The sequence below is a fragment of the Trachypithecus francoisi genome, unplaced genomic scaffold, assembly GCF_009764315.1.
Source record: "Trachypithecus francoisi isolate TF-2019V2 unplaced genomic scaffold, Tfra_2.0 Lachesis_group17, whole genome shotgun sequence".
NCBI classification, from domain to species: Eukaryota; Metazoa; Chordata; class Mammalia; order Primates; family Cercopithecidae; genus Trachypithecus; species Trachypithecus francoisi.
In genome coordinates this window covers 102661335-102685784 of record NW_022681462.1, presented here as the reverse complement: position 1 = coordinate 102685784, position 24450 = coordinate 102661335, and positions in this window count along the sequence as shown.

Sequence of the window (24450 nt, the reverse complement as noted above, 5' to 3'; positions counted from 1 at the left end):
AGGAAAACATTCCCTAGGATCTCAGTATGAATTAACATTCTTTAAACACACACACACACACACACACACCCGTGCGCGCGCCTCGTGCTCTCCTTCTCCTCCTCCTGACATGATGGACAGCAGGCGCAGCCCAGGGCCCTGCTGTGCCCACCAGTCTCTCTGGGGCTCTTCTTTCCCTGGGTCTTCCAGGAAGCTCTGAAAGAGCCCGGACCCTGCTCCCCATTTCTTCCCAGCTCAACCTCCACCTCCCCCGACTTCAGGCGCTGAAGGAGGCAGGTTTCTTCTCTGTTAAGGATCCGGCGGGCAGGCACGGAGGGTGCTGGACGGGCTGAAGGGGGTGGAAGGAGAAGCCACCCTGCCACACACACGGGCTCCCGTCCGTCCCTGCAAGAGCCCCCCACTCCCCCGCCCCCCCAGCTGCCGGCAGCATCCTGTGATCCCTGGAGAGATTTTTCATGAGGGCTATATATTTGGAGAGAGAGAGGAAAACGCAGCTAGCCCAGGAAGGAATCAACCCCACACGGAGAGTGGCTGCATCTTAAATATTTCCAGATAGCAAATAGCCCATTAAAAGCCCACATTGCAATGCCTTGGAGGGGGGCTGCCTTTCCCTGCAATACCCCGGGACCGTCGGTAAAGCAGGCTTTGTCATCGTCTGCGTTTTCGCCTCGGCGCTGTCCTGTCTCAGCTCCTCCTGACTCAGCTGAAGGGGGATGGTGAATAATGCATCACCTAGGGAGAGGCGCTGGGGCTGCGGGGCACAGCTGAGTGTGCAGGGGGAGCCCCTCAGGCTTTCTCTCTGTCTGCCTCCATCTTACCGTATCCAGAGACCACACTAAAATGGTGGCTGACGTGCAGACAGGGGAAACTCCTTTCTAGTTATGGCCACGAGGCAGAATGCTGAGGTGTTGTCTAGGTAAGAAGCAAATCTTAACCTTGGGTCTCCTTTCTGCACATGTAACCCTGTATGGTGATGCCTCTAATGTTCAGGGAGCTAAGCCACAATGCTTTTATTTTTTCAATTTATTTTATTTATTTATTTTGTTATTTTATTTTACCTGCACAGCTTCACCCCTAAAAGGTCTCAGGAAATAACCCTTTCTGTCTGCTTTTCTTTCTTTTCATAAAAGAATCACATTGCCTTTGCCTGGTAGGCTCAGTTGGATCTCCAAGTGGCGGTACCGTTCTCTCCACTTCAAAAATACACAGAAACATGTGGAAATGTTCTGTCACACAGATTGAAAAGCATGTGCACCAAATTTTCGCAGACCTGATTCGAATGTAGATAAAAGTGCAAAATCCAGAGGGGGGAACACGCCATAGAAATCCTGCCTTCTATACTATAATTTAATCATCGTGTGCCACAGAATGTCTTTGCATAAATTACAACCACAATGATAGCATCACTTTCACAAAAGGTGGCCTCTAATCGATCTGACTCTCCAAGAGATGGCTGGGTTTTTCAAAGCAGAGAAATGATGCCCCGCAGTCTTAAAGAGCTGTTGATTGCACCTGGGGCTCCCGTGGCTGGCGCCCATGGAGCAGCCCATCCTAGCTGTTCCCTTGTTCAGCTGATTTTCTTTTTTATCTTGACATTTGCTAACCGCTTTTTTTTTTTTCCCGGGAAGAGAGGATTATTGGCAACTGGCACCACCCCCACGTCTGGAGGAGGGACGTTTCTAGGATGACCCCCAGAGTGGAGAAATAGCCGAGGTAACCTTTTTGCTATGAATGTCTTCCCCTGCCTCCGTCTTCTGTTCCTTGCCTTTCCCCCATCCCTTGAACAAACATGATTTTTAAATTCCCCTCATTTTTAGTGCTTTGGAGTCTTCTCAGATCTGGAGGAGAACAGTTCCCGAGCTGCGCGGAGCAGTTCCGGAGCCCTGGCTGCCTTTCCCGGGCCTAAGCCCCCAAGAACAGAGTCCTTTTCAGGACCATGGGAGCATGTTTTAAAAGGCTTTCTATTGAAGCAAGGCCGTCAGCCAGCCGTGCGTGTCCGCATTGTGGTGGTCCCAGAGCCTTATGGACGATCTCTTTGAAAGAATAGGGTTGGGAAGATTCTCAGGACAGAAGCGGCTAATTTCCATCCTTGGAGCTTTATCTCACAAAGGATATTTGATAGAAAGAAAAAATGGAGTCTGTGGAAGCTTTGCTCCTATTTCCAAATGGGTTGACTCTGGATGGAAAGGTATATTTTCACATTTTTCCCAATAGAGGAAAGCTTTTAGTGCCAAAATCCTCAAAGGAGAATGAACATCACACATCACACATCACACATGTATGTATAAGGGTAGATAATATGGTAAAAAATCCAGTGAGCACAAGCACACAAGGGGCGTTCAGTACAGGTTAAATGAATAAGTAAGAAAAATTCAAAGTTGTTATTGCTGTTTATGAGAGTGGTGATTATTAGCAGATGCAAATGTATACTCCCTTTTGTAATCACAACAATGTAAAAGTCTTATCTGTAATCATTACCATGGGGACACTTAAATATTTAGTCCTGGGGACAAAATGGTTTGTAGGCAGGACGTCCTGTGTGTTTATGTGCACATACAAAATGCAGCCCTGGCCCCAGGACTGCAAGGCCTCTGAGGGCATCATTTACATTCAGGGGTGGTCCTGATCAACATGGTCCCATAGAATAATAGAGGGAATTTCAGAGAGTACAGTGTTAGATAATAAACGCTTTCCACAGACTCTGTTTCTACGTGGAAATTTGAAGTGCTCAGTGAAAAAGAATAGTGAAAATAAAGACAGGAAGTATATACGACAAACAATTTTTCCTCTCTGCAAATCAGATTATTCCCTTGCGCACCCTGCAACCCCCATCAATGATGTCAAACTCAATGGACGGTTGAACTAACAGTTTGGGAGTCACCAGGGTGACAGTGTGTGTGTCCATGCTGTGCACCTTGAATTAGGCTGGCCACCACGGCTGTGTACAGCTACCCCAGGAAGAGCCCCTCCCCTCCTCGTCGTTTCAGTGGAAAACGTGCTGATTGAGACCCGGCTACAGGAATCACATTTGGGCAGAGAGAATGGTTTACCCTTTTCATGAGGGGTCTTGACTCAAGAACACTTGCCAACTCTGCTTGTCCATTTCCCATTCTTTACAGTTTTTCCTGTCACTCCTTAGATTGAGAAAGAAAAATCTATAGGAACAGTTCGGAGGGATTTCTCTTTTGTTCGTAAATAAACCTTAACCCTGCATGAGCTCGTTCACACTAGGGAAGTTACTACCACTGGCTTTGAAGCCAGGCAGATCTGGGTGTTCCTTCCCATTTCTTTATTTGCTTTGTGGGTGACCTTTTCCCAGCTTTTCTGGTATTTCATCCTTCTTAGTGAGGGCTTCTTTAGCTGCAGAACAGGGGCAATAATGCCTACCTTGCTGGGTTGTAGTAGAGAATGCTATTTATGCAGGAAAATACAAAAATCACATAGCACACAATAGGAGCTTAATACATAAGAATTATACAGTCTTTTGTGTATATATCAATGTATTTCATGTCCTTAATGTTTATTTAAAGCAAGTACATTCTTTTGAATTAAGCATAAAAAGGTCATAAAATGCCAGATATGTGCTTATTTGAAGTGTTTGCAAAGCTTTGCAATTGATTTAAAATAAGGAGATGGTATAACAGGGTCTTAGCTCTGCCACTAATTAGTTACACAATCTTAGATAATGTCACTTCCCTGGGTCTCAGTTGTAAACAGTTGCTTAATAAATAATTTTTGTTTTGCTGTCATAAATAATCCAAAATTAGGCAGTGAAATATGGAAGCTCCATCGGCAGGGGTTTCTGTGATGTTCAGGTGCTGGAGGGAAGTGTGAGCGGGCACTTCCACTTGCCTCCCTACCAGCGCCCTCCAGAAACACTGCTCACAGGATGCAGGGGCGCTTCTCCTATTTCTTTTTTACTTGATCTAGAGGCCAGCCAGGCAGGAGTCGTCCTGTTCTTGGATGCAATGTGGCCCAGACCCAGGCTCCAGCAGCAGGTCTGACTGCAGCACTTTCTCCCTCAGGGTGGCTCCCAGACCCTTGGATTCCCAGTCAGGACTGCGGAGGGCCCAGTCTTCCTCACCACCAGGCCCCTCTCCTGGAAGCTGCGAAAACCTTCCTCCATTTCAGGCACTGGGAATCAGCATTATTTGGCGTCTGCCTGGATTTGTCACAGATTTATCCTGCAAAGTCTCTCCCCTCCTGACCTCAAATGTTCCTGTCCTTACAACCAGACAGTAGGCCCCAGGGCCTCCAGGGCTCCTTCCAGTGCCTCCTTGTCATGTTTTGAATCAGAGCTTATGAGGCCACCCACACAGGTAGGCTGGAGAGGAGTGACAAGAAGTTCACCGTCGGACAGTAGTGAGCAGAGCGACAGAGGCCCCCAGAGGCTTCGCACAACAGAAAAGGCCAACTCCGGCATTTGCAGGGGACGTGAAAGAGCCATACTGTGAGGAACAAAAGGAAGCCTCGTCTCTGGAAGCCGGGAGCCTCGTCTCTGGAAGCCGGCAGGAGAAACAGTCGGGGTAGACAGCAGCGGCAGGGACCAGAGCTGACCAGAAGGCTGGGTCCCAGCAACAATTAGAGAGGCAGCAGCTGAGGCCCCTTCCCTGAGAGCCATTTCAATTGCACAGTGGCCACAGAAGGCTGCATTGGCCCGGCAGCCAGCTCTGCAGAGCCATTTGTCCACAAGGAAAATAATAGCCCCGGCCTCATTGCTTTGGGCTGCAGGGAGGACAATGACCCACCATGAAAAGAGTTAAAAAGATTCTGGGGAAGGGGAAAGGCAGGCCCACACGGTGGCAATTCAAGATCTTTTGGATGCCGTGAGCGTGTTCTTTAATTAAGCCCCTCTTCTTCAGCTCATCCTGCAGAAACGCACCTGCTTCCCATCTGCCATCCAAAACGGCGAGCACAAGAATGACTTCACACTGTCACTTTCAGAGTTCCGCTGTGGCCCACAGTGATTTTTCAAGAAAGGCAGCCACAGACTCACTCGCTCTTTCTCTTTCTCCCTTGCTCTGAAAGATTCTATAAAAACCACACTAAAAAGTGTGTGAGCCAAGCAATTTCATTTACCAAAGGAAGAAGGTCATACATAGCATTCATTCTAAGAATATCAGGCACACGGCCAGCCCTGGACACAAGGCATGAAGACCAGAGGCCCCTTTATTGACCTAATCTCTATTTTCTCACCCAAACTGCATCTGTGCCTGAAAGCTGGAACACACAATATTTCCCTCTACCAAAATAATTTTATATTCTGCTGCAGCATGTAACAAACAATTAAAGGTGGTGACATGGGCTTCTGTCATTTTCCGAACAACCCAGTTCTGTTTGGTGTTACTGCAGTGGTTGTTATTTTAGGTGGTTCAGTGCTTATTCCATTCTGCCCGTTGGTCCCATTCACATGGGCCTGCAACAGGCATGAGTCCATGCCCTGTCTTCTACCGCCTGGGAAATCATGTTACTGCCAGTACTGTGTTGGGGCCTTGCTTGAGGTCCTGTCCCCTGTCCTCTTCACAGATGTTGCTGTGCCTTTGTGGAGAGGACTGAATGGGCTGTTTCCCTCTCCAACCCGTGTCTGCTGTCTCCAAAACTAAAGGAGGCTGCAGTGAAACCAGCCTGGCCCAGGTTCCTCTAGTGCCTGTTGTGGCTCAAACTATCCAAACTACAGTGGCCGATTCCCAGCAACCCATCCCTTTGTACCCTTGTGCCCCGTTGAAGAATTGGCCTATGTTATGAGTAGGGAAGCTAAGGTCGTTAACAATTTGTGCAGATGTACAAAGAAAGTGCAAGTCAGAGGTCCTTGTCTCAGCTACTTCTCTTGAAAAATGACTCCATGCCCTGAGATGCTATAAATGGAACAAACAGTGTGAAGTGGTTCTCCCCCTCCAAGAAACTGCCCCCTGACGTGTTCCCCCATTAGACACCTGCTCCTCCAAGCCTGGTCTTCTCTCTGCATCCACTTGCCCCATGCCTCCCCCACCCACCATGCTTGCCTCCTTGTCACACACATGATCTCTGGTCCTACCTTGCACTTGGTGCTGGGGGCTGTGATTCCCTCTGCCTCTGTCCCCTGACACCATCCCTGACTTCATCCTTCACCACGCACTGGTCTCGCTTCCTCAGGAGCTCTGCGGATGGCCTTGTTCTCTGATTATTTGATTATTCCATTATCAACCCAAAGCTCACTGGGTCTATAGGGCTGAGAGGTCATTTTTATTATATCATTTTAATGATTCAGATGAAAGATTCCCAGGCACAGATTTATCACCACTGCCTAAAGAAAAGCAGAGACACACGTAATTCCACACTTTGAAAATCTATTCTTAAAAGCAAAAATATGATTCAGTTGAAGGTATTCATAAAACAAGATGTTCATTGAAAAAGCCTGATGATTTTTAGCATTTCAAATAATTGTGTACAGTTATGGTCATTTGTTAACTATTTTGGAGACTGCGAGCTGATCATTATCTCTCTTTTTCAGATAACAAAATATATCTACCCTCTCCCAGAGTGTAAACTAATCTGGTGGCTGGAAAAAACAAACAAACAAACAAACAAACAAAGATCTGTGAAGAAAGATCTGACTTTTCAACTGGCGCATACCGTTCCTTGAAACAGAGGTGATAAACCCGTAGAGACGAAACCATCAAACATCCAGGCAGGGCCTGTTTATCTCTGGGCAGAAATCTGTTCAATCCCATGATAAAACAAGGTTTGAAATCAGGGATTCAATTTCACAAACTAAGCAAACATGTGTGTACACACATGTGCATACTGTGCATCTCCCAGTGCGCACACGCACAACCCATTTCGCAGGGTCCCAGCAGAATTGTCTCTGTAGGAAAAGCGCTCAGTCTTGCTGATTTGTGGCCCTTTCTCCGGTTTGCATCAGGTTGGGCCTCATAACACAGGACTGGCCTAGGCATTAAGTCAGAGCTGGACTATGCCAAGCTCTTCCCCATCCCTTCTCCATTCCCGGGGCTGAGTAGTAGTTAGAAGGGTGAGCACAACACACCCAGGCACTTATCCCCTCTACGTCTTCTGCCTTTCCTCTTTCCACTGTGGGCATTTCTTCTTAGAGTAGCTTTCTGATCCTGCTCGCTGGTAGTCCGCTTCTTAAGACTGGCCATGTTTCACAATTCCTCCAATTGCCTTACTTCCCCTCAGGCTCTCCCTTTTCCCGGATAACTCATTGACACCTGTATTAGAGTTTTCCAGAGAAACAGGACCAATAGCATATATAGAAATAGACAGAAAGAGATTTATGATGAGGGAGGGATTGGCTAAAATAATGGTGGATACAGAGAAGTCCCACAATCTGCCACCTGAGAGCTAGAGGCCCAGCAAAGCTGCTGGTGTTGTTCCAGTCCAAGCCCAGAGGCCTGAGAACCAGGACCACTGACGTGCAAGGACAGATGAAGACGGGCGTCTCAGTTCAAGCAGAAAGGAAATTCACCCATCCTCTGCCTTTTTGTTCTCTTCAAGCCCTTGACAGATTGCCTGGTGTCTACCCACATTGGTGAGGGTGGATTTCTTTACTCAGCTTCTTTACTCAGCTTACTGAATCAAATGCCAAACTCTTCCAGAAGGACCTTCACAGGTATGCTCAGTAGGAAAGTTTTACCAGCTATCTAAGCCCAGTCACATCAACTGAACCATCACATCTTCACAGGTATGCTCAGTAGGAAAGTTTTACCAGCTATCTAAGCCCAGTCACATCAATTGAACCATCACAACACCTAAGACTTGAATTTCCAACTGTCTGCTGGTGTTTGTAAAACATTGAGGCTGGGTGCGGTGGCTCAAGCCTGTAATCCCAGCACTTTGGGAGGCTGAGACGGGCGGATCACGAGGTCAGGAGATCAAGACCATCCTGGCTAACACGGTGAAACCCCGTCTCTACTAAAAATACAAAAACTAGCCGGGCGAGGTGGCGGGCACCTGTAATCCCAGCTACTTGGGAGGCTGAGGCAGGAGAATGGCGTAAAACCCGGGAGGCGGAGCTTGCAGTGAGCTGAGATCTGGCCACTGCACTCCAGTCCTGGCGACAGAGCGAGACTCCGCCTCAAAAAAAAAAAAAAAAAAAAAAACATTGATAGGCAGTTCATCCCTCTCTGTTGAATCCTGGACAGTTTCAAAACCTGTTGGTCAGCTCTGTCCCATTCTGCAGGCACCACAACCTCCAAACATCCAAATAAAGTAAGTGTCCTGGCTTACTCTACTTCTGACCTGTCCTTCACAACCTGCTTCTTCTCCAAATTACCTATGTGTAATCTATGGCATTCTCATCATTAGCCCAAACTAGCAATCCAGTCCCTACAAACACACACACACACACACACACACAACACAAACACACACACACAAACACAGACCCTAAATTCCCCTAATTTGTTTACTGAATCTGAATCTGCTTCTTCTGCTGCTGAAACATTTCTGGAATCCCTCTCTCCTCTCATGCGCTGCCGCTGCCCAAGTTTAGGTACTCATAAATTCTTATCAATGTGATTTCTAATGCACCTAATGGGTTTCTTATATCCAGGTCTCCCCTTACTCTCCAGTCTATCTTCCACTCTGCTCCTAGACTTGTTTTTCATATATAAAACTCTTATTTTCCAGCACATATAGAATAGGCTTCTCAGCACGGCACTCGAGGCTTTGCAAATGTGCTGTCTACCTGTGCAGACTCTCAGTGAACCTGTAGGGGGTGCACCTGTGCAGACTCTTAGTCGCTACTCCCCTCTCTTCAACACTCATGGCCCATCCGGAAGAGGCTGCCTTCAGGCCTTTTCAACTCTGCACATGTCCCTCCACTAGGAATGCCTTGTCTCTCCCAGGCTTGGCAAAGTGCATTTTCAAGGCCTCTTGTAGTGCTGTGCGCTGTATGCTGTACGTGATACGCCCCCAAGCTCCAGGCAGTTTGGTCTTGTGAGTGCAAATAAAGGGCTTATCACAAGTCCTCTCACTTGCCTTGAACTTGGGATGTCTGACCTTTTCTCATGTGTAGCTTAGTGCAGGCTCAGGGTAGAATGAGGCGGGGGGGCAGTGCTGAACATGGAGATGGTTCTGGGGAGTCTCTGTGTGAGTCATATTGCAAGGCCTCGGGTAAAACCTCCTGCAGCCCCTCTTTCCCCTGGCCGGTCTGAGCTAGGGGAAACGGCATGCTTGCCATCATCACTACCACGCTGTGTTCCCATTTGCTACAAGGACACAATCAGCATCATTGCTCCATTGTCCTCAAAGCCCGTTCCATTCATTTTCTTATTCAAGGCAATGGTTTTTCTCCCCATTCCACAAGTGAGGAGATGAAGATTCAGACAGAGCAAGTATTTTTTCACAGTAGCAATTCACCCTGTGATTCTCTGGACTAGAGTCATCTTGTGGATACTCCGTCTCCCTCCTCTGGTCTCTCTCTTTCCTCCGTCCTCTTTCTTCAAACTTGTGTCACCTCTGTCTCATTCTCTGGTCACTTACCCCCACCATCCTTTCTTGGCTCACATCTGAAGTACTCCAGACTACCAGATTAGGTAAAAATTCAAAGGCATGAGAAAATGGCAAGCGTGGAAACAAAATCTTGAGAGAGATGAATCCAAAAGAAGCCTCCTCCCCCCACGAATTCCTTGGTGCCCCATCAGCCTCCATCAATCGATAGACCAGCCTCACTCTGACCACCCGTGTCTTCCACATACTATTGCTCTTGTATTTGTTTTCTGCATCTGGAACAAAATAATGCGTTGTAGTCATAGTTGATGTTCTCCAGGGGATTTGACTACCCTCACACAAAATCTCTAGTAAAAAGAGCTGATTTAAGTCACACATATAAAAGCAGCATGATAGCATGCAACGTTTATCAAACCTTGGTGGAAAAGGATTGCCTGGAAAGCTTTTTGGAAAGTGTGTCCATTCTCATCTCTAGTGATGGTGTGTGACTAGGTCTGGGCAGGATTCCTGGAGTGTCAGGAGATTCCTGAAGGAGGTCAACAGAAATCTCACTGGCGAAAGAAGAACTGACTTTGAATTTAGACAGACCTTGGTTCAGACCTTACCTTTGCCATATGCAAACATTAGAATTTTGAAAGAATTGCTCATTTTCATTTGACTTTTCATTTCATTTTGAAAATAAAAACTTCCCTTTTCATTTTGTTTTGACTTTCAGTTTTTTTCCCTTATAAAGCAAATCAAAGTGAAACCTTCCTCAAGGCAACATGCCAGAAGCAAATGAAATCAATTAGATTAATCCATTAAATCATGAAATAAAATAACCATCCTATGTTGGTTTTCGTATAAATGGAAAGTTGCTTTTTCCATGTCAGAGTGAATGTTTTATATAAGTATAATTACACATAAAGGAAAATATTATAATCCATTGAGAAAGTGGTTGTTTTATTTAGTTTGAGAATTACATGCTATTAATGTGTTTGTATCATTAGAAATTTTGCAGAGATCCCTACAGAAAATAATTATAACAATTTCCTTTTATTTCAGCTTCAACACTGTGGTAGCAGGTATCCTGAAGATACTGCCTGTGACACCTCCTGGAAATTCTGTGTGCACGACTACAGGCATTATTTGAATGCTTGGCTGAGTTCAGGAGAGGGACTCCGCAGCAGCCAGAGTGAAGAACAAAGTGTTGAGAGATACTGGGAGGACACAGGAATGCAGAGGACAGGGATGCTTTTCTAATTTGTGCATCAGGGGATTGGGGGCACTCACCACAGGAGACAGAAGTTGGGTCTTTGAATCCTTGGGTCAGAAATCAAAACTTACTCGTATCTTCTGCTCCACCCAACTAAGCCTGGCCCTGGCTAGGTCACACCCTCACTGAAAAGTATGCAAGAAAAAAACCTGCCTGCTAGCTCAGGGGGCTGGAATGAATTCCAGGCTGTGTCTACGTGGATGTCAGTGAGGTATGAGTAAAATACAGGCTGCGGGAACTTCCCTGAATGTTTGTAACCATGGACCTAACTCATAAAGGATCAGGATTGGAACTGAGATTATCAAGGCTGTGAACCCGTAGTGCACCTGGTGGAAACACATGCAAACCACTCCTGAAAAATGAACTTTCCAGCATCCCCATGCCCCAAATTCATGTGGAGTAATATGCTTAAAATGCTTAAAGACATTTAAAAAAGGAAATATAGTTATCAGAAAAGACAGAGGATGCTTCAAAAATACGAGATAGATTTTAGAAAAAATTAAATGGAACGTGTTAAAAATGTGATCATTGAAACTGGGATAATTCAAATGAGAAGAACAGCACATATGATGCCCATGGAAAAAAGAATTAATGGGTAGTAGAATAGATTATAATCATTTATCCCACATCAAACAAAAAGAGATACAGAGATTTTATCTCTGTTTACCTGTTAGAAACCTCATAGGTTACCTGTTAGAAACCTACCTCTAATTAGAGGACCAAAGAAAGAAAACAGACACAAGTGGAAGAGAGGCAATATTCATAGAAATGATAAATATTTTTCCCACAACTTATGAAAGAATGGAGTCTGGAGAATCAGGAATTTCAGTAAGTCCTAAGAAAAATAAGTCCTATTGAGTACATACCTAAACTCATTGCAGTGAAACTGCATGCTACCCGATACAAGACATGATTAACACACACACACACACACACACGCCGAGAAAAAACAGACTCCTAATAAAGAAAAACAAATTAGTCTGATAGTAGACTTCTCAATAGTCATCAGGGAGGCTGGGGTTTACCTTGACTGCCTAAATTAAAGTCCATTCCCAAGGACATCTCAAATGGCCAAGTAACCAGTCCCCGCTTGTTTACAGAGTGCGAAAGTTGTTTAGATTTGCAATGAACCGCCTCTCTACCTCCACCTCACCGAGCTCTGAGGCAAATGGATTTCCCTATTATAAACTAGGAATGAGTGTCTGAAAGAAGGCTTTTCTGATTCCCTGCAAAAGTTCATTCGTCAGGAGGAAGGGGAGTCATCCCAGCCTTCACCGCCTGTGGAACGCAGCAACTTCACTGTGGAAGACACCAGTAGGTAAGAATTTGCTCATGGAGCCATATGATTAAAGACAATATTGAACCTGACCCCTTGGCTGCCTGTCTCTTTCCCCTTCCTACAGGAGAAGTAGGGGCATCTTTTAAAGACAAAGATGACAGTCTTTGTGCCTGGCTGAGTCCTTGCCTAGAGACATACAGAATAATAGAAGATACTTAGAAGGATAGTAAATTGATATGTTTTTATTTGCTCCTGAAATTATGTTCCTTTCTAGCCTGTTCCTCCCAAGAATGAGCCACAGAGGGTGTTGCCCGCAGCAGGAGGGAGTCGATTCTCATCTGAGAACAAAGCGTCTTGATGAATTCTATATTTTAAAGGTGGATTTTCTTGATCTCCTTAGTCAGACTTATTTTTGCAAGTCAAACTTTGTAAAGAGAGAAGAGATTTAAAATTTTTAAATCACCCCTTCGGAATGCCAAGGCTTTGGCCATATCAATTATTTATTTATTTATTTATTTATTTTTTGAAATGAAGTTTCGCTTTTGTTGCCCAGGCTGGAGTGCAATGGTGCAATCTTGGCTCACCGCAACCTCTGCCTCCCGGGTTCAAGAGATTCTCCTGCCTCAGCCTCCCGTTTCTGGGATTAAAGCATGAGCCACCATGCCTGGCTAATTTTGTATTTTTGGTAGAGACTAGGTTTCTCCATGTTAGTCAGGTTGGTCTTGAACTCTCGATCTCAGGTGATCTGCCCGCCTCGGCCTCCCAAAATGCTGGGATTACAGGCGTGAGCCACAGCGCCCCGCTGGGCCATATAAATTTACTTATGATCATCGTGTTAGTGTTTTCCACGGAGAGTCTCCTGAGAGTAGAGAGAGGGAGAGTGAGAGAGAGAGTGAGGCTGAGGTCTGTTAGGGCCTTGGACTTGTCCTGGCAAAGTGGAGACCCCGGAAGAGAAGGAGAGGAGGTATAAGGTGCTGGGTGTGGAGGGTGGAGAAATGTTGGGTGGGCTGGTGTCACATAGCTTTTTCCATAGCTACTTTATTGTATCATTGCTTTAACATCGCTTTCTCAGAACTGCTCTGATCATCTGACTCTCAATATCCACAGGCCTTATTGGATTAGGCTTTCTTTGCATTGATGCTTATGTCATATGCCTATTTGCTGACAGGGTTATTGTCTGCTCTCTCACTGGAACATCTTCTCTATTCTCTCTGCAGAGCCTGGACGCAGCTGACCATAATGTTTATTCAATCAACGCTGGGAAGGAAGCTAACATTCAAAGGTGCATTGCTCTGCTTGCCTCCAGGACTGGGGCAGGAAAACGCCTTGTAGAGTGTGCTTTATGCCATTAGGGTCAAACTGGCATAGTCAGCCACAAGAGAGGCGCCCACATAGATCCCCCAGAAGAAGTCACTGATGTGAAGGTGGCAAAGTGTAAGAAAGACAGGACCAATCTGGGTCAACTGGGTTAGACAGAGATCCGCTCTGTACTCCTAAGGCCATGGGAACCTGTTCTTGAATCTGTGGAGTGTCGATTTTTCTGTTCTACTCTGAGTCCTACCATAACTAGAAGCATCATTATGTGGAAAGGAATTCCCAGCGGTTCCTAAACATCCTTCTCCTCCTTTAACAAATAAAGACATATGCATCTTGCATTAATACTGTGGAATCAATAATGAATTATAAATGGAATAGAAATTATAATACAGTGATGTGATGTCTGCACAGATTTGTATGGTCCCCAGAGTCAGTCCCTTTAGAGATGTACATTATTTTCTCTTTTTAAAGATATTCACAAGTCTTTGTTAATCCAGCTCACCATACCCATCTAGGGACACTGGGAGGGAAAATGTATTTGGAATTCTATGGGCTCCATTCTTTCATTGCTTTTCAATTAGAGACACCATTCGTCTTGTGTGTTTTATCTCTTGGAGCGTTCTCCCATGTGCTGCTGGAAGATAACACTCTTTTCAGGTCTCTGAAGTTGCTGGGTTTTACTACGTGTCTCCTAACACCCATAGGTGTATGTAATCTCACTGTAACAGAATGTTGTCATGTCTTGTTGACTAATTAAGCACCCTCGTTCCAAAGCTCAGCAGCTGAAAGTTCAAGTGTTAAATGGTGGGATAGTGAATCCAGGAGGCAGTGAATGAGGAGGCGACTCGGGCCCTGGCTGAGATTTTACTTCTTGCTCTTCTGTTGTATTATTTTGTCTCTGTTTCACCACATGCTGCTTGGTTTAAGATGCCAGGAGGCTCGACACAGGGCCAAATATATTGTCCAAACGTGAGATTAAAAATTAGATCATATGTGATAAAAGACAGCAATTTATTTTAGCTTGGTGTTACATCAGGAAAGTGTGAAAAAATATAATCAATTTATTTGCTTACTCACACAACCAATACTGAGTGTCTGCTATGTGCTAGACACAGGAAAAAAATACCAGGTCTAAAATGATCCATAAGACAAGATTCTTGCTCTTGAAATACACAATCCACTGGGAGAGAAAGACAAGTAGTAGAAGATTATAGGACAGCATCATGAGAATTAGGAGAAGGACTTGTTGAATTCAGGGAAGGTGGCATTTGAGCAGTGTAAAGACCTGTTGGATGAATAGTGGGAATTGAAGTAGGAGGAAAACAGAATTTAGAAGATCATGAAGGACTTCCCATTCTGCAGCAAAAACTTGGGCTTTTACTCAAGGACTTGAGGAGCTGTTGAAGATTTCAACTGAGAAGCTTCGAGAGGAACTTTGAGACTGAGCTAGTGCCCCTCAATGGCTGTGTGAAAGGATGGACTCAATGGAAGGAAAGAATCAAACAAGCTGAGAGGACTCTAAAGAAAAAGAAAAGAGGCACTGAAAGACTGGGCTAAACAGTGATGATAGGCTCTCAAGTTATAGAAGAAGCACATAAATGGGGCTGAGCAGGTCGCTGGAGTAAGGAGAGTTGGAGTCTGCTTTGGCTACCTTGTATGGAAATGATGCTGGTTGTTAAACCAAGGAATACAGGAAAAAAGACACTGTTTAGTGATGACATCATGATTTCAGTGTGAGTCAATTTCAGTTTGATGCACCAATGAGACACTCAGGAGGAGTGGGCTAGTTAACCACCCACCAGTGCCCGGAGCTCAAGAGCAATGTCAGGGCTGGGATGAAGGTAAGTCAGAAACATTCCACAGCAGCTAAAAACCAAGTCCACATGCAGTGGGAATAACAGTAGCAAGATGTAACTATATAATACTCGTCAATAATAAAATTTAAAGCAAGAAGAAATCTAGGAAGGTAGACTTGGAGCAAGCATGTAGAGAGATATGAGAGATCCAGAAACAAGTCATGGCCCGAAAGTTAACATGGGGAGAGAGTGGATATGTGATTTTCAGATACCATAGAAAGTGTCTGTCCTACTAGCATACAGTCCTATCCACTGGTTATGAGGCGAGGCAATAGATGTGTTAATTAGCTGGGTTTGGGGGATATTTCAAAATGTATACATAGATCAAAACAACACATTGTATATGTTAAATAAAACTTTAATTTCTCAGTGATACACCAATAAAGCTAAAAACAGACATAAAAAGGTGGGAGTCAGGTGCAGTGGCTCAGTCCTATAATCCCAGCAATTTTGGAGGCCAAAGTGAGCAGATCTCTTGAGTCCAGGAGTTTGAGACCAGTCTGGGCAACATGGTAAAACCCCTTTTCTACGAAAAATGCAAAAACATTAAACGTGGCGGCACATGCCTGTAGTCCCAGCCACTCTGGAGGCTAAGATGGAAGGATTACCTGAGCCCAGGAGGTCGAGACTTCAGTGAGTCATGATCACACCACTACACTCTAGCCTGGGTGACAGAGTGAGACCCTGTCTTAAAAAAAAAAGAAAGAAAGAAAGAAAGAAAGAAAGGAAGGAAAAGAATGATGAAGAATTGTCAATGAATGTATAGGGGAGAAAATGAAACAGAAAAGACTATTTCTAAATTTTTCAGCCTGCTTGTCTTGGAGAAAGAGGGATTCTCTGATAGAAATAAGACTCTTGAAGAAGTAGTGCTTCTCAGCGTATGAAAATGCCTTTTTAAAAAATGGTGGTTCCAATTTCCCAAAGAAGAAATAGCTTTAGAGTGTACCAGAAGACTACTATAAACATTTCACTTAATATGTCTCTTTAAATTTTGTGTATTCACTTAGCAATGAACTTTGCACGCCTTCATGTTAGTCCCTCAGTGAATACGCACTCACTTTCGCACCACTATGCCACCAGTGCAATTACCATTCCAGTGCAAACCCAACTGTGGTGGTCCTACCTCACCTGTCAGGAGCAATTTAATAACAGAGAACAGCACTGAGGTCTCATATTACTAATATTTCATTACATTTACAAAAGAGACAAGAGTGCATTCATTAGTATCCTATGAAATATTACCATAAATAAGTAAAATTAAATTATACTTGTCAAAATAAATGAACACTGCACATACCATGATTCAGTGTCCCTAATTCTTTTAATTATGTTTTTTTCTTACTTGCTAATTTGTGAAATTTGCTAACTCACAATGGGCTCCCTTGTCATTAGTGAGAATGAGTCTGGTTCTGCTGGAATACAAAGGGCTTTGCACACCCTACGTAGCATGGCTCCTGGCATTTAGTACCTGGAGCACCATGTTGACTAATTGATTGGTGCTTTTTCTCACGTCAAGCTTGCTGCAAGCTACATATTAATTATCACCTTTTGAAATTGGTGATTAGGAGATGAATGTTATCCAGGCAAATGGAAGTATACTATTTTGCTCTAAATTAGGAAATTCCAGTGCAGAGTTTTAATGGGTAAAATGTTGCCTTATTTTTAGTGTTGTGCCTTGATGTTTAATGTTGTGTGTTTTCTATGAATGCAAAGAACAGATAATTGTGGTAATTTCAAATTTGTTCCTCTGCTGAGTCTACATTAATGATCCATCACCTAGAAAAATACAGAAGTCATTTTGGCCTATGTGAAGCATGGTAAATCTTTAAATCCAGGCAATATTTATTGGGTACCTGCTTTTCGTATGTATGCATTCTCTAGCAATTGTATATAAATTATCTGATTAATCCTCACAATATTTCAGTGAGTCAGGCAGTTTGAGTTTCCTCTTATGAATAAGGAGTCTCAAAGGACTTAAATAGACTTCCCAAGTTCATGCACCTGGTGAATGACAGATGGGAACATGCATCTTTCCATTACGTGTTTTACCTCCTCATGGCTCGATATCAGCTTATGTCAAACTGCCTGTAGATTGTATATTATTATTAAGAAATATATGGATTTGGATGATAAAGAAATAGGATACATGAAGAGAAAGACTAGGGAGGGGTATAGGGGAATCATTATCAGCAGGCATTAGGGAAAGGCTTACACAGCTGTCCGATTTCCAATTTTCATTCTTTTTTTTTTTGTTGGAAAAAGAACGATGGTTAAGAAAATTGAGAAAAGTAAAATGACAGAAGAAATCTGTGAGCATTGCATTTGGGTATTTTACTTTTCACATTTTTCTCCAAGCACCAAAGATACTAAAATTCTTCTGTAAGGCCTTTGAGAGGGCTCTGATCAGATAGAATTTCACACCCTTCCCACAACGTTTCCTGACACTCTGGAGTATTCTGTGAAAGAGGGTGCAAAGGATCCTGCCTGACTTCCTCCAAGAGTAGGTCACTCAGGTTTCCTCCTGCTCCCTCTCTGACATCTTGGTCCGTTGGGGTTGCTATAATAAATTATCCTAACTTGGTGGCTTAGAAACAGCCAACATTTATTCTTCACAGTCTGGAAGCTGGAAGTCTGAGACCAGGAGCCAGCATGGTCGGGTTCTGATGAGAGCTCTCTTCCCGACTTGCAGTTGGCCACCTTCTGGCTGTGCTTCCACATGGTAGGGAGAGAGCTACAGAGGTAACGAGTGCTGTTGTGACTCTTCTAAGGCCACTAATCCTTTCCATGAGGGCTGTATCCTCATAACCTCATCTCATCCTAATTAGCTCTCAATGGCCCCACATAATACCATAACGTTGGTGGGGTAGGGTTTCAGGATATGAATTTGGAAGGATACCAGCATTCAAACCGTAACGTCTCCCTTGGGCTATGCACAAAGGGAGCCCGGAAGTCTCACATGATGAGTGTTCATTCTGCTGCTGCTGGACTGGGGGCTCCACATAGAGGTGGAGAAGCTGAGGAGCCCAAGGTGTTCCCGGTAGTAACACCAGTTCTGTGAATCTGCAAGCCTTAAAACCACTGCAGTGCCCAGCCTGGAGCCAGCTCAGCTTCCTCCAGCGGAAGCAGAGAAGTGGTGTCATCATGTAGACCCTCCCCAATGGCAGATTTTTGAGAAAAATAAAAAAATGTTGATTTTGCTTTAAGCCACTACATTTTAAGTGGTTTGTCACATAGTCATAGTAACTAGAACACACTCTTGTGATATTTTTGCATCAGAGATCATAATTTAATGCATATATTGTCTAAAAGAAAGACCATTCCTGATAAATTTCTATGGTGTTGTTACAATAATATTCATAGAACAAGAAAAAAAATTGTGCTGAAACCGCTTACTTTTAAACTTCTAATACAATCGTGAACAGAATTTGTTTAGCAGCAATTTTACTGTGGCCAGTACAATAGGATATGTTTTGCTGAGATGGTCTTTAATTCACTCAAGGAAAAATTCTAGGAGTTAGGCCTGTTGATAACCTTCCGTTTAACCAATTATATATATATTTTATGTAATACCTAATACTTCCCAATACTCAGAAATGGAATTTATTTCTTTTGTCAATTAGTGATCATCGTACCAGGTAACGTTATCTTCCAAAAAGATACTAGGTTGATGTTTTTTCAAAGCACTTATATATCTGATGATAATGTAAAACAATTTGACTAACTATAATTCTTAGACCTCAAATTTCCTGCTCCAAAATTCTAGAGCTGTGCGGGATAAGCTTTTTAGTAGTTAATGTTGAGGCAAAGTATAAGTCTAGTATTGTTTGCCTTTGTAGGTGATCATCTCGCAACTCACACAAACTAAAAAATATATATAAGATTTTTCTTTTATTAAAACACCAACAGAGTCAGTTTGGGTATGGATCTGGTAAGCATTTTGGAGTCTCTTCTTTACATATGCAGGTCTTTATAAACCCTTTCTCTTCATGTATCCTATTTCTTTATCATCCAAGTGATGCTCAGTGTCACTAATTGCTAGCTCAGTCCCCACCCATCACCTCTGTGCCCATTTTTCTGTACCTAGGAGCATTTCCCCTTTCATTTACCTTTCTGTGGCTCATTCTCCTTCTCAACATTTAGGGCTCTACTATCCCACACAGATTGACCCTGATTGCGTGATCTAAAGGGAGTTTCCAGAGTCTCCCTTAGCACTTTACCTTGTTTTATTTGCTTTAAAGCATTTATCACTATCTGACAATATTCTATTTCTTCACTTGTTTGCTTGTTTATGATGTTTCTTCTTCTATTAGAACTAAAATCACATGACAGCAAGATACTTTTGTGTCACTCATTAAGTTCTTCCCTACAGCCTAACACTGTGCCTGGAAGATAGCAATTGCCTCATGTATGTTTGTCAAATGGATGAATGAGTGGAGAAATGAATGGATGGATAGTTGATATCTTGCACAGAAATGCCAAACAGTTTTTGATTGAGATTTTTGATCCCTGCCGGCGGTCATCAATCCCTGTCCTCTTGTCTGGTTTAGTTCTCGGTTCTTTTCTTCCCATATTCCAGATCACATGGGCTTGATCCACAGTGACTCAGCTCTCAGCCATAGCAACTGTGCTATGCTCAGCCGTCAAGTGTGTTTTGAATCTCCCACTACATTTTTTTAAGTTTTTCTGCCATCCTTTGTACCCCTTCTTAAAAATTTATCCAGGATGTAGTATGAAATCTCCAGTACCTCTCAGCACACACAGATGTGTCTTCTTCTGTTTATTGGTTCCCTCTGAGAGTTGTAGTATGCAGTTGGTTACATCAAAAGAAGTACTTGGCTGGGACCATTAAAAAAAGTGTCACAAAGCAGCACCAAGGAGAAAACGACACTGTTTTCTGAATGTTCGTGCTTGGAATTTCTCTGCTACAGGGAAAATGAGATGGGGGAGGGCCATTCTTATCTATTTTCAGACAGACATCACACAAATGCATAAAAAATGTAATCCTTTTAGTTCCACTGGTCTTGTAGTTGTTGTAAATGCATCTTAAATTCCTAAATGATTTTTAAATTACATTATGTCTTTCAGCGGTGTAGGCTTTGATTTCTGAGGCTGTTAGCCAGATACAGGGTTTAACAAACACTCATGTTCTTTTGTCTTTATATATTTATTTTAAAATTATATATATATATATGTGTGTATATATGTGTGTGTGTGTAAGTATCCGATGAGTGTAAGAAAAGTATCAAAGAGAAGAATTTGTGTCATTCTGTCTTCAAATAGGTAATACTTCACAAATTGAGGTATGCTCATGGAGAGTAGCAGGTAATGCTTTTGAAGCAGAAAGATTTGTCTCTGAGTTCCAACAATTGTCTTAGCAGACAGAGTTTCAAGGTCATCAAATCTGTATCCATTGGTGGGAAGAAGATGTCAATCACATTGCATTTGAATCAGAACCTATCATTTTTCAATACAGATAAACTGCAGGCTACACTCTCTCTGTCTGGCTTTTAAATGTATCCCTGGAAACTAGGCTTAATGTTTTGCCAAAAAGTGGGTATTTGCTCTTGACCTTAGAGTAAAGGCTCTCACTTCAACAAGACTTTTAGCTACTCTCCAGAAAAGCCAAGCCTCATACTGATGAGAAGAAGAGAAGGAATAGACATGGGAAGGGGATCTTTAAAATACTTTCCTGCAAGAGGAAGAAAACAACAATTCTTAAGTGCCGATACATGTCAGGCACTATACTGAACACTTTGGATGTGGTATCTCTTTAAATTTATTTGACTAATAATCAGCATATAGAAATTCAACATAGATTCTGCACCATTTCTTTCAGTGCTTCTGGATGGTTTTTTGTTTGTAATGCCTTGAAACTTAATCTCTCATTAAGTTGCTGAGGTATGCCTTTTAAAATAATATTTGCATAGGCCATGAACCAGAATGAATAAAAGGAAAATCTCAAGATCTAGAACATTGTTTTAGAATTGATGCCTACCCAATATTGTGTCCTGAGTTTACTTAGCATATGGAAAGGAGTTACATACACAATGAATGTTTGAGGATTGAATTTTGGTTGAATTAACTGTGATGAGTAAACAAAAAATGCCAGAAGCACACTGCCTCCTCCACCCCCACTGCACCTGATGCAGTCCAGAGGCAAAGTTCTATGTTAATCCACTTATTTATATTATTTTTACGTATTTATACATATAGTACATAGCATATCTAAGCTCATGTCTGTCTTAGGAATTGGAATTTTAGCAGGCAGAGAGATTGTCACCTTAACTCTGGGGTGTTCAATCTTTTGGCTTCCCTGGGCCACATCAGAAGATGAAAAATTGTCTTGGGCCACACATAAAATACACTAACACTAATGACAGCCGATGAGCTTGAAAAAAACTGCCAAAAATATCATAATGTTTTAAGAAAGTTTACAGGTTTGTGCCGGGCTGCATTCAAAGCCATCCTGGGTGGCATGTGGTCTGCAGGCCCCAGGTTGGACAAGCTTGCCTTAAATGAAGTTTACAAATATTTACAATTATGTTTAGTGCTACAAATTAGAAGTATATGCTAATATGTAATTGATATGGTTTGGCTGTGTTCCCAACCACATCTCACCTTGAATTGTAATAATCCTCACAAGTCAAGGGCAGGCCAGGTGGAGATAATTGAATCATGGAGGCAGTTTACCCCATACTGCAACCGTGGTCATGAATAAGTCTCACGAGACCTGATAGTTTTCTAAATGGGAGGTTCCCTGCACAAACTCTCTTGCCTGCCACCATGTAAGACAGGACTTTGTTCCTTATTCATCTTCAGTCATGATTGTGAGGCCTCCTCAGCCATGTGAAACTGTGAGTCAATTAAACCTCTTTCCTTTATAAATCACCCAGTCTTGGATATGTCTTTATTAACAGCATGAGAATGGACTACAATAATGCTACAGGAAGATATAATCCAGTCTGAATGATGCAAATATCTGTGTCTGATACCTGAATACCTGAACTGTACTTGGTCACGAATTTGCCATCTGCCTCTTAGGTACTCCTGGAGTGGGCAGGGATACCTGCACACTAGCACTGGCTGATGACGGCTTGTTTCCCCCTTGAAGAAATGGCCATTCTGATAAAATGGCTTCTTCAACAAGCCAGTAATCCCTGAATTCTAGCTTCTTTCTATGACTTTTTGGAAAAAGATACATGAGACTCTTGGAATATAAGCAAAAACTTACAAAATTCAATGTTGACTCAATGAAGTGTATTTTTCTCACACTCTAAAGAGTAATGAGGATGATAAGATGATGAATTCCACATAATGAGGAGAACATAGGAGCAAAAGTGAGATACTTGTAAGTGGCTAAATTTTATGTTTCTCTATAACCAATGTGTTCCTGTGTGTTTTCACATTGGCCTGTGTGTGACTTAGGGCCAGAGGCATTGGCCTGACTATTGGAAAGCTTGAGCTGTTTATTCTGGTTCTGTTACTTTATGTGTGAACACAGCAAACTTTATAAGAATATTTTCCCAGATACACTTTTCATTCATTTATCCACTCAGCAAGCTGTTTGGAGCTAATCACTGTGGAGGACAAGACATGTTAATTTTATCATTAATGGTCATAAAATATAGATTTAAATTTGTGTTGATTAAAAATAAGCATGTGATGAGAATCTTCTAAAGCTGGTCAAATTCAAAGACTTGGTCCCTAAGGGAGATTAACATAAGCCAACCCTTCTGGTGGTAAATTCTGTGCCAAGAAAGAAGTCTGTAGAAACAAACATACTGGAGCACAGCCAGGGTGTGGTCAGTTCCACCTATAGGGTTCAGGAAAACATTCATTAAGAAGATATAATTGAGACAATTTCTAAATAGCAGTCAACGGTTTCAAGGCAAATAAGGGCCAGGAAGCACACACTAAAAGTCTGAGAAACCATAGAGCTTGGCTCATCGTGGGAATATAAGCATTTTGGAATGGCTAGAAGAAAAGGGAGCAAAAATATTTTAAACATGAGATGATTATAAACTACATCTATTAAGCAGTTGTGTTTTAAGTTACACTCTTTAATAGTGAAATTATAAACTCACTTTGCCCATCAAACCTAGAGAGACACTGTCGCTATTTGATTTTATAACGATGGGAGCAATGCACATGGTTACATAAAGAACTCAGGGTTACAGAGCTAGGATGTGTAGAAATGCATGTTCATCTCAGACAACTTGTGTTCTTAACCGTTACATACTCCAGAGAGAAAAGAGATCCCAGCAGTCTCGTATACAGGCTAAGGATTTTGGACTTTTCTGTATACTTTAGCAAGCTCTCAACATCCATTAGCAATTGCATTTGGAAGGGCAAATAAGAGAATGTGGAAGGTTGACTTCAGAGAGAACAAGAGATAACTTCACTGGTCAAGGCAAGAAGGGGTGACATGCTCCAAAAGGTAGGAGTAGTAAGAGTGGAGAAGGGTCAGATAACAGGGCTGTTAGCATGACAGATTTTATGAGTTTTGGAAACTTATTAAATGCAGCAGAGGAAGGAGAGGTTGGGGAGAAACCTAGGATGATTACAGAATAGATGAACATAAATGTCTTCAAATCGAGATTTTATAAACCAGTTGGTAAAACTAGGATTCAAAATTGTCATTAATACTTCTTGCTGGCTGTGTCTACATTCATGCTATAAAATCCACAGTCTCTCCCATCCCATTGGAAGCCCTATGGCACATTTGAAGCAATCCCCTTGGTTTCCATGGAGCATCTGCCATTCCCCTCTGGTTCCAGTTGGCTGATTATATAAATGTCTCCCTTGCCATCTATATTAGTTTGCTCAAGATGCTGTAACAAAAAACCATAAACTGGTGGCTGAAGCAACAGAAACCTATTTTCTCAGAAGTGTGGAGGTTAGAAGCTTGATATCAAGGTGTTGGCAGGATTAATTCCTGCTGGGGGCCCTAAGGAAGAATCTGTTCCGGGACCCTCTCAGCTTCTGGTGATTTGCTGGCCGTCTTTGGTGGTCCTTGGCTTGGAGATCTATGCCTATGTGTCTGTCTCCAAATGTTCCCCTTTTATAAGGATTAGACCACGGACCCACCTTACCCAAGCATGACCTCATCTTAACTAACTACATCTGCAATAACCCTCGTTTCAAATCATGTCACAAATAAGGTAGGGGATTTAAAACTTCCATATATGAATTTGTAGGGAACACAATTTAGTGCATAACACCATCTAATGCCAAAAGCACCATGTATGCTCACAATAAAGGAGAAGGCACTCCCATCAATGGCCTATGCTTGA